The sequence below is a fragment of the Corvus brachyrhynchos genome, unplaced genomic scaffold (genome assembly GCF_000691975.1).
Source record: "Corvus brachyrhynchos isolate BGI_N302 unplaced genomic scaffold, ASM69197v1 scaffold490, whole genome shotgun sequence".
In the NCBI taxonomy this organism is placed as follows: Eukaryota; Metazoa; Chordata; class Aves; order Passeriformes; family Corvidae; genus Corvus; species Corvus brachyrhynchos.
The window spans coordinates 1,471,197-1,484,389 of NW_008235774.1; the positions used below are offsets into that span (position 1 = coordinate 1,471,197).

Below are 13,193 nucleotides of genomic sequence, written 5' to 3' on the forward strand. Positions count from 1 at the left end.
GGGGGGCGGCGGGAGCCGGTTAGGCTCCTTTCTGAGATTTATCGCGGCTGTGAGCGCCGGCGGCTGCCAGCCTGATACCATCAGCCCCGGCACACCAGGGCAGCTTCTATATTAGTTTTCTTTAAACGGAGGATAAGCTCCCCAGGCTGGAGAAAATGTCATTTCTGTGAACGCTTCCATCTCGTGTCAGTTCAGACATCTCCGGGCGGCATGGCAATCACCCTGGAGCGGGGTGAGGGATGGGGATGGGATGCAGGGGTTGGGGCACGTGGGGACAGAGCTTAGGGACAGGGACCAGTGTTGGGCAGGATTGGAGGAGGTCCAGCTGTGGTGGCGGCCGTGTTCCAGCCAGGTGGGCACTGCTGTGGGTGAGGATGGGGAGAGCAGGGGTGCCCGTGGCGTTCAGCTGAGTTACTCACTTGTCGGCTACTGGGGTGCCGAGGCCAGCTGTGAAATCGCACTGGAGAGAGCACAGCACAGTCCTGAAGGGCTTTGCCTTTCCAGCATGACAAATCCAATTAGATAACAGGGAGTGCACAAGGAGAAGGAGGAGGAAGAAGAGCAGAGGAGAGCCTGCCTGCACAAGGAACATGATTTTCTCCCCGCAGCTGACCCAGAAAAACACCTTCCAGGACTGTAGCACACATGTCCAGCCAAGGATAGCAACTGGGGCATGGGCCCTTTGGGCACCCGGCTCTGCCTGCTGGGCACCCATGAGTGTTGCAGCCTTTGGACCGGAGAGGCAGCATTCCCGTGTCACATGCCGGTCTCCTTGCTCAGCCAGTGCATGGTGGCATCCCCACACCATGCTCGCATGCAGGGGAGACCCCATTAGGGAGGTAATTTCTTGACACAATCCCTCATTTTTCTCTCTCTCCCATGGAGACACTCTGACCTTGACAGAAATAGCTGCCTGTGCCTCGGCAGGCAGATCCCAGTTAGATACTGATGGGGACCCTGGAATCTTTTTCCCCACCCTGCACAGTTCTGGGGCCCTCCAAGTGCCCTCCATGCCCCTGAGACTTGCCTCCCAGCCCCCCTGCTGTAGGGAGCCTTATGGGAGCAAGGTGCTGACCCCCAGCATCCTCACCCTGGCTCATGGCAGCCCACCTGTGAGCACTGGGGGCATGAGGACCAACATCATGCATTCCCAGTCCCCCATCCCCAGTGCTGCCAGTCCACTGTGCTAGCCTCGGGCTGATCCCAGCTCACGCAGGTATTTCCGCAGCTTACACGGCTCCCCACGGTATTTAGCCTCTGGAAGACGACGTTAAACATTGCAAGCAGTGACAAATCCTGATTGCTCTGAGGATACAAGAGGCCGCACTAAGCTTCCAGACAAACGTTTTCATGTGAGGGGAACGAGCTGCGACATGTGCGGTGCCATGGGGTCCTGCTCCTGCATGCCTGGGGCACCCAGCCCTGCTGCCACATTCCCACTGGGACAGTCAGCTCTTCCCACGTACCTGCTGGGACATCCGGCCCTGCTCCCACATCCCCACTGGGACATGCAGCTGACGGGCAGGCCCTGGGCATGGGCGCACCACACAGGAGCGATCACCCCAGCCTAGAAGCACCCCTGAGAACAGTCATCATTGGGACATAATGGGGATGGGGACAGGGACGGGAAAACACCAGAGCGCTGCCCACCCTCGACTTGGTGGCGATGCCAGCCCAGGGGTAACCTTGATGGTGATCTCCAGGTACCCGCACACAGAGAGCAAATTAGCACGGGCAAGGCTGTGGCATAAAGGAAAGCAGCCTCCAAAACTGGAAATGCTGCTTCCTGAGTGCAGGCAGCTGGAGGCAGCTGGATGCTCCTGGAGAAGGAGACATGGCACAGGAGCTGGGGCAATGGCACACCCACGTACCCTGCCTCCTGCTCTGCTCCTGCCCCCCACTGTGGCCATCCCAGCCCCAGATCCCAGCTCTGCTGGAGCCCCTCACCATGCCAGAGGCCCCCCGTGGCAGCCCCCCATCCCCAACATCCCTCTCCCTCCGCACAGCACAGCCAGGCCCCGCCTGGGTGCTCCGGGAGGGAAGCCGCAGCGCTGACGCCAGCATTACAACTGCCCGGGATATGAGATCCGCTTGGATTCAGCAATTTCAACTCATTTCAAGCCCGATTCTGCAGCAATTTTCTGAGCCAGTGGGATGTTTTTGCCACTGCAAACGTCCCTTCTCACGCATGGTCGCACCATTTCCTTTCTCTGCTCCCAGGAGGATTTGGGGAATGGTGCCAGTTTGGCTCGACCCCAGCTCTGGGAGTAGCACAACCATCTCCCACACTATCAGCCCCTCAGTGCAGCTCCCTGCCCCACACAGAGCTGCTGGGATGGCTCCTGCAGGACACAGCCCTGCATATGGGGGCTGGGGCTGCTGCCTCGGTGGGGCACCAGGCTCTGCATCCTGAGCCCAAGCAGAGCAGGGCACCTTTGGCACAGCACACGCAAGTGATGGTTTGGGCTTCCCCTATCCTGTGAAGGTCTAAGCTTTGTAATATCTCCTGCAGCTCCCTGACCTGCCTCCAAAGGAAGAGGGAAAACAGTGTGGGGCAAGGGGGCCAGAGGTTGCTGAAGACATATCCCAGAAAGGCCAGGACCCCTCCTGCCACTGCAGCTGTGCCTCTCTCTGTGCTACAGGACATCCTTTGCCAGCTGAGTCCCCTCGGCTAAGCCTGAGCCAGCAGTGGAGATGTGGGCGTGTGGGGCTGGCAGAGCCCCTTTCATGCCAAGCAGGCTCGCTGCTGGAATACCAATTGCTCAGCTGTGCTGCAGGCTGTGCCGCTGGCCAGGCAGAGCAGTAGGAGACACCCGAGCCCCAGCACTGGGCAGGGCATGCAGGTCAGGCTGCTGCATCAGGGACAGTGTGTAACCCACGTCCCCAGGAATGGTCAGGATCTAGACCAGGGCTTCCTGCTCCTGGTTGGTCAGGAGCATAGGGATGCAATGCAAGGCAGAGGGATGCACTGTGCACATGGGCAAGGACACCTTCCCAGTGTATCTGGGAAGCGCTGCCAGTGACTATTAAAGCAGGGGGACACTGGCATCATCCAGCTTTCCGGATCAGCATCTGTGACAGCATGCCCAACTCGTGTGCCAGAGAAAGACCTCTCCCTGCAAGCCATTGTCCCAGGAGTCCTGCACTTGCCAAGCCAGAAGCTGGAGAGAGCTGTGCTCCCCATGCCACAGGGAGCCAGGGTGGCTGTGACACAGAGGGGTGTAGCTGGGAACCCCAGCTCCTCACCTCTAGACTTCACTGCACAGGCATGGCAGCACACTGCACACACATGACAGCCGCTGGGAGAAGAGAAAGTGCCATCACATAGTTGTGCTTTCTACTCCTGCTGCTCCTGGGGGGAATTGGTCCCACAATCTCACTCATTTCCAACCTAAATTTATTCACGGCCAGTTTTTACCATTTGTTCTCATGCCAGGATTGTCCCTTAGCTTAAATAGCTCTCTTCCCTCCCTTGTGTTTACTCCCTTGATGTATTTATAAACAGCAATCCTATCCCCTCGCAGCCTCCAGCCTGCCAGCCTTCACGTGCCAATCGCTTCTGGTTTCCTCTCCCGATTCAGGCTCTGCCTGCCTGCGCAGCCCGGCTGCCCGGCACAGCATCAGCTCCAGCTCCTCAGCTCTGGCTGCCCAGGGCTCGCACACTGCTCTCGCCCTCATTCCACAGCAGCCGTGGGGCAGCATCCCAAGCCGGTCGGGACCACTGCCCCAGCCGGGGCTAATCTGCTCCCTGCAGATCTCCCGAAAGCTTGTGCTTTCATACGGTTTGTTTTCATTTTCAAGTGTCCACCAAAAGGGACGCCTGGGCAGGTGAAGGAGCCAACACTAAGGGAGTTGCAGAAGATGAAGTGCCAGTGGCAAAGGCATGCTGCAGTGCAGCGCAGGGATGCGACGGGGAGGGCGGGCAGGAGCAGTGATATGAGGGGGCAGGGGCTGAGAAAGTCCACTTCATCCTGCTGGCAGCCGGAAAATCCCTCTGAGCTGCTGAGCATGCTGCCTACCTACCCTGGTCTCTGCCTTAGTACATGAGTGGGATGCTGGAGCTTCCAGAAGGTTTCTGCCCCGTATTTCTGCCTTCTGCTTCAGGAGGTGCTCAGGGTCCCCACGGGAAAGATTGCACCAAAGCTGCACCCCCAAACATGCCAGAACGAGCTTGTCGAGCTGCTAACGCACTCCCTGGTTTGGGTTTGGACTGTGCTGAGCAGCAATCCTGCCATCACTCTGTGTACCCTCCGGCGCTCTCCAGCCGGCTTCCCACCCTCAGACACCCCCGCGCCGGGCACGCCGCTCCCGGGCACACAGCACAGCACGCTACGGATAAGCACTGGGATGGGCTGCAGCTCAGCCTCGCTGCTGCAAACCCAACAGAACACTCACATACACAGAGAGCAATAATGATGGGTTTGGGTAGCGGGCTCCCCTGGGCAGTTGGAGGAGATCCAGCACCGTGCGCGGTACTGTGCAGGCACAGCTGGCCCGAGCCACTTGTCCTCAGGACCAGAGAAGGATCCCCAGCCCTCTGGTTTCACAGAGATGTAGCACTGAGCCCACACATCTTGCAGGCTGGGGGAAGCAGGGAACATCAAGGATACCCGAAAGTGGGGTATGCAATGTCCCCGGGGCTCCTTTGTGGAGCTCAGGCAGCCTCTGCTCTTTGACTGTTTCACCCCGCAGGAACCCCAGTACATCAGTGCCTCTGCGTGGTGCTGGTTGGGCGCTGGTGGCTTTTGGCTGCAGATCCTGGGCACCCCCGGCCCTGTATTGCTCTCCTTCGCATGCGGGGCTCTGCGGGAAAGTGTCCCCGCATCCCCGCTTGGCTCCGCGAGCAGCGCATCCCCCAGGGACTGCTTCTCTTTGGAAGCAGCCGTACAGGGAGCTCTGCCGCCCGTCCCCAAAGGGTTAACAAGCAATTTCCTTTGCTGACAGCTCGGAGACCGTTCTCTATCGACTGCGGGAGAATAAGAGGGGAGAAGCAGCGAGATAAAAAGGCAGCAGAGCTGGCACCGCCTGCTTAATCCCAGCGTTTAATCTGCTGGGGCAGCGCAGGCAGCCTTATCTCGCCGTCCTTCTGCTGCTCCATCTCATTACTGCTCCCACGGCTGCCGGGAGATGGGGGAGCTGAGCCGAGGAGCGGCGCCCGGGGCAGGGATGCCGCCTGCCGCCCCGCTCAGCAGCCCCCGCTCCTGGCACCACCGCACCCCTCGCTGCCCGGCCGGAGCGGGGGGGGCACACGCGGGGATGGGCGCACAGGCTGCACCCACGAAGCATGCTGTCTCGCGCCAGGCGCTGTCACACGGCCTTGGGGACACACTGCCAGTGTCACACACTCAGTCACACCTTTACCAATCATTGAGCTCCGGTGGTCCAGCTTGCACGATGACCAAGCCCCCATGGGCTTATGGAGGGTGCAGGGCTCCATGGGACGGTGTGTGCAGAACAGAGTAGGGCCAGGAGAGCAGGCAAGGCAATGCCACCTTGTCTTGCATGTGCCCGTTCCCTCCATCCTCACCTAGCCAGGTGTCCCCCTGCCAGGTGCCAGACCAGGCCGGCTCTTCCCAGCAGGCACACCGTGGCCATTGCCGCTGGGACACACCGGCCTGGACCTGGCAGCTCCCACAGCCTCGGGACAGAGTTAGGCAGGAGGGGAGGGGGTCCCTCCCGCCATGGCATTTATCTGTAAATCCACAGCACTGACATGGTGCAGATGAAGCCTCTGCTCTTGCTGGGTTGTCACGGGGGTTATCCTTCTGCCTACGGATGGGTTTGCACTGATAAGATTTATTGTCACCCTGGCTGAGGTGCAGCCAGCACCTCACTGCCTGCTGCTCTTGCAAGCCTGTGCTGCCCGCTGGGGGGGTGCTGTGAGGGGCATGAGCAGCACCTCAATGAGCAGTTGCCAGTAGAGTGGGTCCCCAGACAAAAGGACAGTCAGACATGACCCTCTGCTCCCTGCTGCCAGGGCTGAATGGGTTCCCTGCCCACCTGTTGCAGGGTGCCTCACACACTCTCTGACCATTTCAGCAGGGTGCAGGGGGATACTGGTCCCTGAGCTGGACCATGCTGAGCAGAGCACACATCTGTGCTGCCACAGATTTGCTGACGGTGCTGGCATTGCAGCTCCTGTCACAGCTCAGCGGCTTTGCAGCTCTCCTGCATAGTGCAGGGTGACTGGGACTCGCGGGGCTGCTGGGGCAGCCATGTGTGCAGCCACCACAGGCAAGATGGCCAGGGCGGGGAGTGGGGGGCAAACTGCATCCTGCAGCCTGAACTCAGCACCATGCAGAAGCTGGCAGGGTGGCTATGGCAACTAGGGCTTTGTGCACCCCATGCTCCAGGGTGACATGGGACGAGCAGGAATACCCTCAAAAGGGGAACTTGGCTCCAAAACACTCTGCTGTTACATGATCCCTCACCTACTCCCTGCTGCTTGCCCCCATGCACGCTCCCCACCACTGATTTCCCTGGGGCCAGAAGGGATTGCCCTGAGCCACCTGGTGCAACCAGGCAGGGGCTGAACCAGGCTAAATCCCTGAGCAGTGGGAGGGGTAGCCACCTGCCAGCATCCTCCCCGTCTCTGAAGTCACCACATCAGCCCCACACAGCTCTCCCACCACTCTGCTCCATCCAAGCTTCCACCTCTTCCCCTTCTCCTCCCCTCTAGCCGCTGACCTCCGACACTGCTGTGGGCTCTGCTCTCTCCGACAACACGAATTTGACTCCAGTGTGTCAGAACTGCAGGAAACATCATGCAAACAAACAGCCTGAGCCCTGGATGCACCCTCCTCCCCAGGGCCAGCTCAGGGGACCTGGGGGCCAGGAGGCCAGTCAGGATGATGGTGTAACCCAACAGCACATAGGGAGCCCTAGTGAAGTGGGGTGATCACAGCTCAGTGGGAAAGGGCTCGTTAATAGCTGAGCCCTTTTAGCAAAGATTAGGGAGCTGCGAGGCTTTGATCTTTGATTGCCAATTTGCATCTTGAAGGCGCTGGGACCTCATCCAGCCTCAGCGCAACCCTTTGTGGTTATCTCGTGGCTAATGGATTTGTTCTTAATGCTGGAGCGTGCAGGCTAAAGGCTGATTAAACCCTCTCCGCGGCGCTAAATCAATGGAACAAACATGATAGGGGTTGGCTTTCCCCAGCCTGGGTGCTCCCGGGCAGAAGGGCTGATCGAGAGAGCCCCTGCGCTCTGGTACTGACAGGGGCTCCCTCCTTGAGGCTGCCAGGAAGGGGAAGAGGTGCAGGCACTGGCAGGCAGGGACAACCCTGCAGCCCATATGCTTCTATCCCTATATCCCCACTCTCTGCTCACCACGTAGGAGGTGATGGGCTGGGAGTCTCAGGACTCTCAAGGTGTCTGTCTCTCCTGGATGTTTGGGCCGCAATTGCCCATGTGCTGGTCCTTGGCACCTGCAGGAGCTCCTCAGTTTTCCTCTTCAGCTCCTCCCAGCTCCCAGGGATTGCTGTGGGAGTAGGGACATGTCCCAGCAGGAAGGGGATAGGGCAACCTGCCCCTGCAGCTGGGGACCTCCTTCTCCCCTCCTCATACCCCTTTGCCTTCCACACAAAGGGAAGCAGCACTGGCAGCTTCCCTGTCCTCTCTCCAGACCATTTCCCCTTGTCCCTGCTTGGATCCAGGTCCCAGGACTGTATGCTGCTCCCAGCTTTCCATACATCACGTGCTGTGAGCAGGTGCATCTGGACACACTTTCCATAATGCCTGTGGTGCCCATTGCATGCCCAGCTTCAGGAAAACACAATTCCCGTTGTGTCTGCAGGTGGATGAGCAGAAGGGACAAAATGCACCCTGCCCACTCATGCCCCAGGAACAGAAGTACTTAATCCGAACTGCTGCCTGAGCTGTGGGCCTGGGGATGGGAGCTGAGCACCTGAGACAGGAAGGACTAAAGTTTTGGGGACTAGGAGCTGTGAGGAATAGGAGTGAGGATGGGGGTTTTGTGGCTGCAAGCTGGGAGAAGACTGTCTGAGAGCATTTTGCAACCTTTGCTTTTTGCGGGGCTCATGGCATTGGCCCAGCTGCTGCAAGGTCAAAGCCACCTGCAGGTGAGAGGAGCCCTGATCAGGGACCTTGCTCCAGAGCCCTGCTCCTGTGCCAGAGGGTGAGACATGACCTCCAGCACAGGTAAGCTCAGAACAGCATCCTGCTGGGAACCAGTCTGTGGGGAAAAGGTGCTGGAAGCAGCCCCATGGGCCCCAGACCGTGCCCATGCCAGGCTAAGTCCTGACGAGCAACTGCCTCAGAGATAGCTGGGCTGCCACATGGCATGGAGCTGGTGGGATCACGCACTGTGATTCCCATCGGCAATCCTCACTATTGAAATATCTCCTCTTTGCCAATATTTGCCAAGCACAGGAGATAAAGTGGCTACAAGTCATCAGTGCCGGCATTTCAATGCACTAGGGCTGCAAGCGGATCGGCAGCCAGGCAGTCAGGCAGCTCCCGGGGGTGGGGGGCCTGCCAGCTCAGCCCCCCAAGCCCCCCTGCAGCAGTGTGAGGAGAGCCAGGATCCCTCCATGCTGCTGCATAGTACCTCTGGAGCCTGGGATGGATGCTGCTGCCATGGGCATCACTGCCTCTACCACCCTGCCCTGGGCATCAGCACAGCCCCCCTCCTGCCAGAACCCCCACCTCTGCACCACGACAGCCATTCCACCAGGGCAGCATCTCCCTGAAACCCTCAATGCAGCACCAATCCCCTGGCTCCAGCACTGCCCCATCCACTCCATGTCATCCCAGTGACCCCAGTATCTCTGCCCTGCCCTGCCCTGCCTGCACCATGCATCCCTTTCTCCTCCTTGCTCGAGGCTGCCTGTGCAGTCTCTGCAGTGGTCCCTAAAAGGATGAGGCAGGACACAATGCTGAGATACAGCTCCTGGAGGAGAAGCCCAGAGCATTATCAGCACAGGGAGTTAATTAAGGTCATGTCAAGCGATAAGGGAACAGGATGTCAGAGCAGCAGCAGCAGCACAGGGGGGTCAGAGCCTGAAAAACTCCCTCTGAAAAGCATCTCCACTGAGATGTGACCAGCCAGGTGCTCGGGGACAGAGCAGCTGTCATGGCCACACACACAGGGCTCAATGTATGGCACTGTACATGCTGTACCATGCACAGTACAGGATAGAATGGGATGGGGATGGGATGAGGTGAAATGGGATGGGGATGAGGATGGGGTGAAGTGGGATGGGATGGGATGGGATGGGATGGGATGGGAAGCAGCTGGACAGGAGGCCTGGCTGTGATACACCATTTCCTGGCCCAGGAGAGCCAACTGAACAGTCCTGGTTATTCACTCCTGACCTCATGCAGAAGCAATGCACCTTGGTGTGACCAGCGTCATGCCAACGGGTCAGGAATTACTGTGAACTCCTGCCCATAATTAGCATGTGTAATTGCAGACACTCTCTGATTAGCAGGATCTCAGAGCTGGGTGTGCCAGACTGCTTGACAGCGCTCACATTGCTCCTGCCTCAGACTGTTCAGCTCCCTGCTCAGTGATGACTTCACCCCCGAGCCAGGCAGTGCCATGGGGCTGGGAGAGCCAGGCCGACCTGGCATGGCACAGCACAGAAGGGTGGTGGGAGCATGCTGTTGACAGAGGGACAGGCACAGGGGACACACTGCCAGTGCAAATCCATCTTTCCTGCACAAGCTGCACCATGACCTGGTGCCCTGCCTTGCTGGGCAAGAGCTGAGCTGATGGGACATAATTAATACTTGCATCAATCTCAGCTGGATTTGCATAGTGCCCTCAGTCCCACGGTGCTCGGGAAGGCGGGCTGCTGCAAGCCTTTCCCAGGGGCAGCAGCACCAGATGCTGGGCTGGCCCTGCCTCCTCCGCAGGAGTCACAGTCCCAGCATGGCCCATGACTTGCCCCCACATGCACCCGAGCCCTCCTTGCCCCACTGCAGTGGGGACACCTGCAGGCCCCTTCCCTGCCCTGCTCCAGCCACTGGAGCATTGAAGACAGATGGAGATGCTTCTCTCTGCTGTAGTTTCTCCCTCGTTCCTTGAGCTACGAAGAAATTGTGGAGATGGCATCTTGGGAGTGAAGGACACAGCGGGTTTTGGAGGGCAAAGGGATAAGGCTGAGCTACAAACACTCCCAGGCAGCTGGGAGGCACGGCAGTGCCCACCTCTGCATGCCCAGATGGAGTATAAATCCATGGGAGAAAGGCAGCATTCACAGACAGTGCCTCTCTCCTGGAACACTCAGTTCCCTCCTGCCCCTGTCCTGCTCCCATGGCCCGGGTGAACTCCCCCACCCCATTACTGAAGGGGTCTGGGAGAAAGAAGAGCCAAGGCAGAAAAGAACCTGGGGTGGTGGCAGGAACACCAGGAGGCAGGCAGGGACCACAGCCCTCACTTTGCTGCCCTGTGGGTGCAGGTGCAGGTGGTAGAGGGACAGGACAGTACAGGGATGTGGAGGGTGTCATTAACTCCAGAGATGACAGGCTGGTGACATATCCTCATGCAGCCGAGCGCAGTGCCTCTCCACAGCTGCTGACACCACTGACAGCTGCTCCCAGCCCCATGACACCGCAGGGACTGCCACATTCCAGGCACGGCCGGACTACCGATAGATACAGGGGGAGACACGGGCACATCTCCAGCCCCTGGCCCATCTCCAGCCCTTGGCCCTGCTCACAAGCTCTCTGTAGCCACTGCCACCGTTGTGTCTCAGCCGTGCCTGACCACAGCACCCACAGCATCTGCAGCACCTGCATCACCTGTGGTACCTGCAGCACCTGCTATCCAGCCCATCCCGGACAGGGGGGACGTGGCCACTGACTGTGACTGTGACCAGAGTGGGGGGGTTGCCACCTGATTGCAGCTGCCCAGATGAATGCATCCAGCTCAATCAGAGCTGCACAGCCCTTCTGCATGCTGGGCACCTGGAATTAAACTTCTAATGAGCTGCTGGCTGGAGGGCCGGCAGTTAGTGATTAATCAGAGGCTCTACTCTGACAAGGCTGTGCCTCCTCTCCCTTCCTGCCCTGCGCATCCCAGAGCTTGCAGTCAGCAGTGACCAGTGTGTCCCCCAGCCCCTGTTCCCCGCCTGCCCAGCCATTATGGGCAGGGGACAGCCTGGCTCAGCTCTCCAACACAGAGAGGGGTCCCCAGCCCCCATGCCACTGGAACACAGTGCCCACAGGTCCTTCCAGCCTCTGGCTTTCCTGTCCCCCAGCTCCTTCTGCACTTGCCTTCCCCAAGCTGCAATCAGGTGAGAACCTTTTTTTCTGCTGGAAGAACACCTGTTGAGCCCAGCTGAGCTCAGCTGATGCTCATCATGTGCAGAGTGTGCTCGGGCTTCTGTCTGAGAGCCCAGAGATGGGCCAAGTGATCTGGAGGGTGTCTGCAGAGGGGCTTCACGAGGGTGACAGAGGAGGAGCAGCCATGCAGCCAGCGACATCTCCTAAGGACAGAGCAGGCACATGCAAGAGCCCTGAGTCCCAGTGCATCAGGGTGCAGGTCCACTCCCCCCAGCCCGAGCCCAGCAGCACAGCGCCATTTGAAACCGTCACCTCCAGCCTGCTGTGGCACAATGGTGGCATGGTGGGTGATGGGGCTGGCAGAGCCCTGCCTGTGCCTGGCACAGCGCACTGGGGCGTTGGGGAAGGCTTTGAAGCATGAGGAGGGGACAGCCATCCACAGAAAAGTGCAGGAAACTGCAGGGAAGCTACTCGACCTTGAGCCTGACTGCTCCCTGCTGGGACCCTTGATGGTCATGGCAGAGTCAGGACAGGGCAGGACATGGCAGAGGTGTTAGCACCCTCCTGTCCTTGCACCCTCCCTTAGCTGCATGTCAGGGCAGTGCCTGGGAGTAAAGGCCAGCGACTGTCAAGGAGCAGGTTGGAGAGGCATGTTTTCCCCTATTGCACAATTAATCATGAGAAGTTTTTCCTCCTTTCATGCATGAAACAGAATTTGGCAGGGCGCTCTGACCACAGGGACTGGCTGCATGCTCTCCAGTAAAAACCCAGTCACATCTGGCTAAGAAATAACCTCAGAGCATCCCTGTGTGTGCAGGTGGAGAGAGACAATGCTGGGCCAGGCAGGAAAATCCAGCGGGGCTTGGTCCACAGCCCCATATATACTAAACACCTTCATGTCCTGATGTTTGTTCCCCCTCCTCATGCCCCAGCACACACATGGCCATGCTGAGCTGTTGGTGCGTTCACCCCTGCCTGCAGGCCCTGTTATTCCAGTCGTGGACATATAAATGCCTAGGCAGGGACGTCCACCCTGTGGCAGCATCCCCTGTCTGGGCTCTCATCCCACCCTGTCTGCCTCCCCCTGCCCACTCCATCCACTAGCCTGGCTGGAGCCTCAGCCCATCCTTTCCCAGAGGGAAAGCAAGCTCAAGCCTCCCCAACAGCGTTCCAGTTATTTGTTATTGGAAAAAGGGGGAAATACGTTTTTCGACAATTATTGTTTTTTCCACCTGACTGGCTGCAAACTTGTTAATTTTTTTCTTTAATGTGTGAACAGTGTCGACGGCAGCTGCATGTCAAATGACTCTACGCCCTATCTGCGGGTCCCTGGCTGGCTTTCAGCACTCGCACCGCAAACATTGCCTTCTATAAATAAAGGCCTATATCTCATCAATGGCAGAACAGCAGAGCTTTATATAGTCATCTTACATAAAACCGTCTCTCTTTATGGGCTTCAAACCATTTGCGTCACTTAGTGCAGCTCCGTAAACCTCCTTCTCCAGACACTCCCTCATGGAGGGAGACCCAGCACGGCTGCCCCACGCCCCAGTGGGGAGCTGGGATCCCCGCTCTGCCTGGGGCTGTCCTCCAGTGCCTCCGCAGGGCCAGGTGGCAGCTGTGTCCTTGTTCCCCTGCCCCACAACCTTGGCACGCACCTCCCTCCAGTCCGCCCAGCCTTGGTGCCAAGTGGCAGGATGGCAGCCGGCACTGCCAGGCGCTCCGGAGCTTGGGGACGGCTGGCCAAGGGCCAACATCACTCACCCTGCCCTTGTGACCCTGTCCCTGACACCTGTCCTGGGGCAATGCAGTCATGGATGCTGGGAACTGCTGCTCTGTCCTCAGTCACTTGGGAATCAGGGACTCGAGGGTGCAGGGTGACTGGGGACATGGTGCCAGGCTGGGGGGACAGGCCAGCTCACAGCAGCTCTGAGATGCAGAGA

The 13,193-nt window shown here is 58.8% G+C and overlaps 1 protein-coding gene across 1 annotated transcript in view; it reads right to left on the reverse strand.

Moving 5' to 3' along the window:
- Positions 1 to 13,193, reverse strand: part of ASIC4 (acid sensing ion channel subunit family member 4) — a 28,390-nt gene that overhangs the window by 7,554 nt on the left and 7,643 nt on the right. The gene's annotated exons all lie outside the window — the stretch shown is intronic.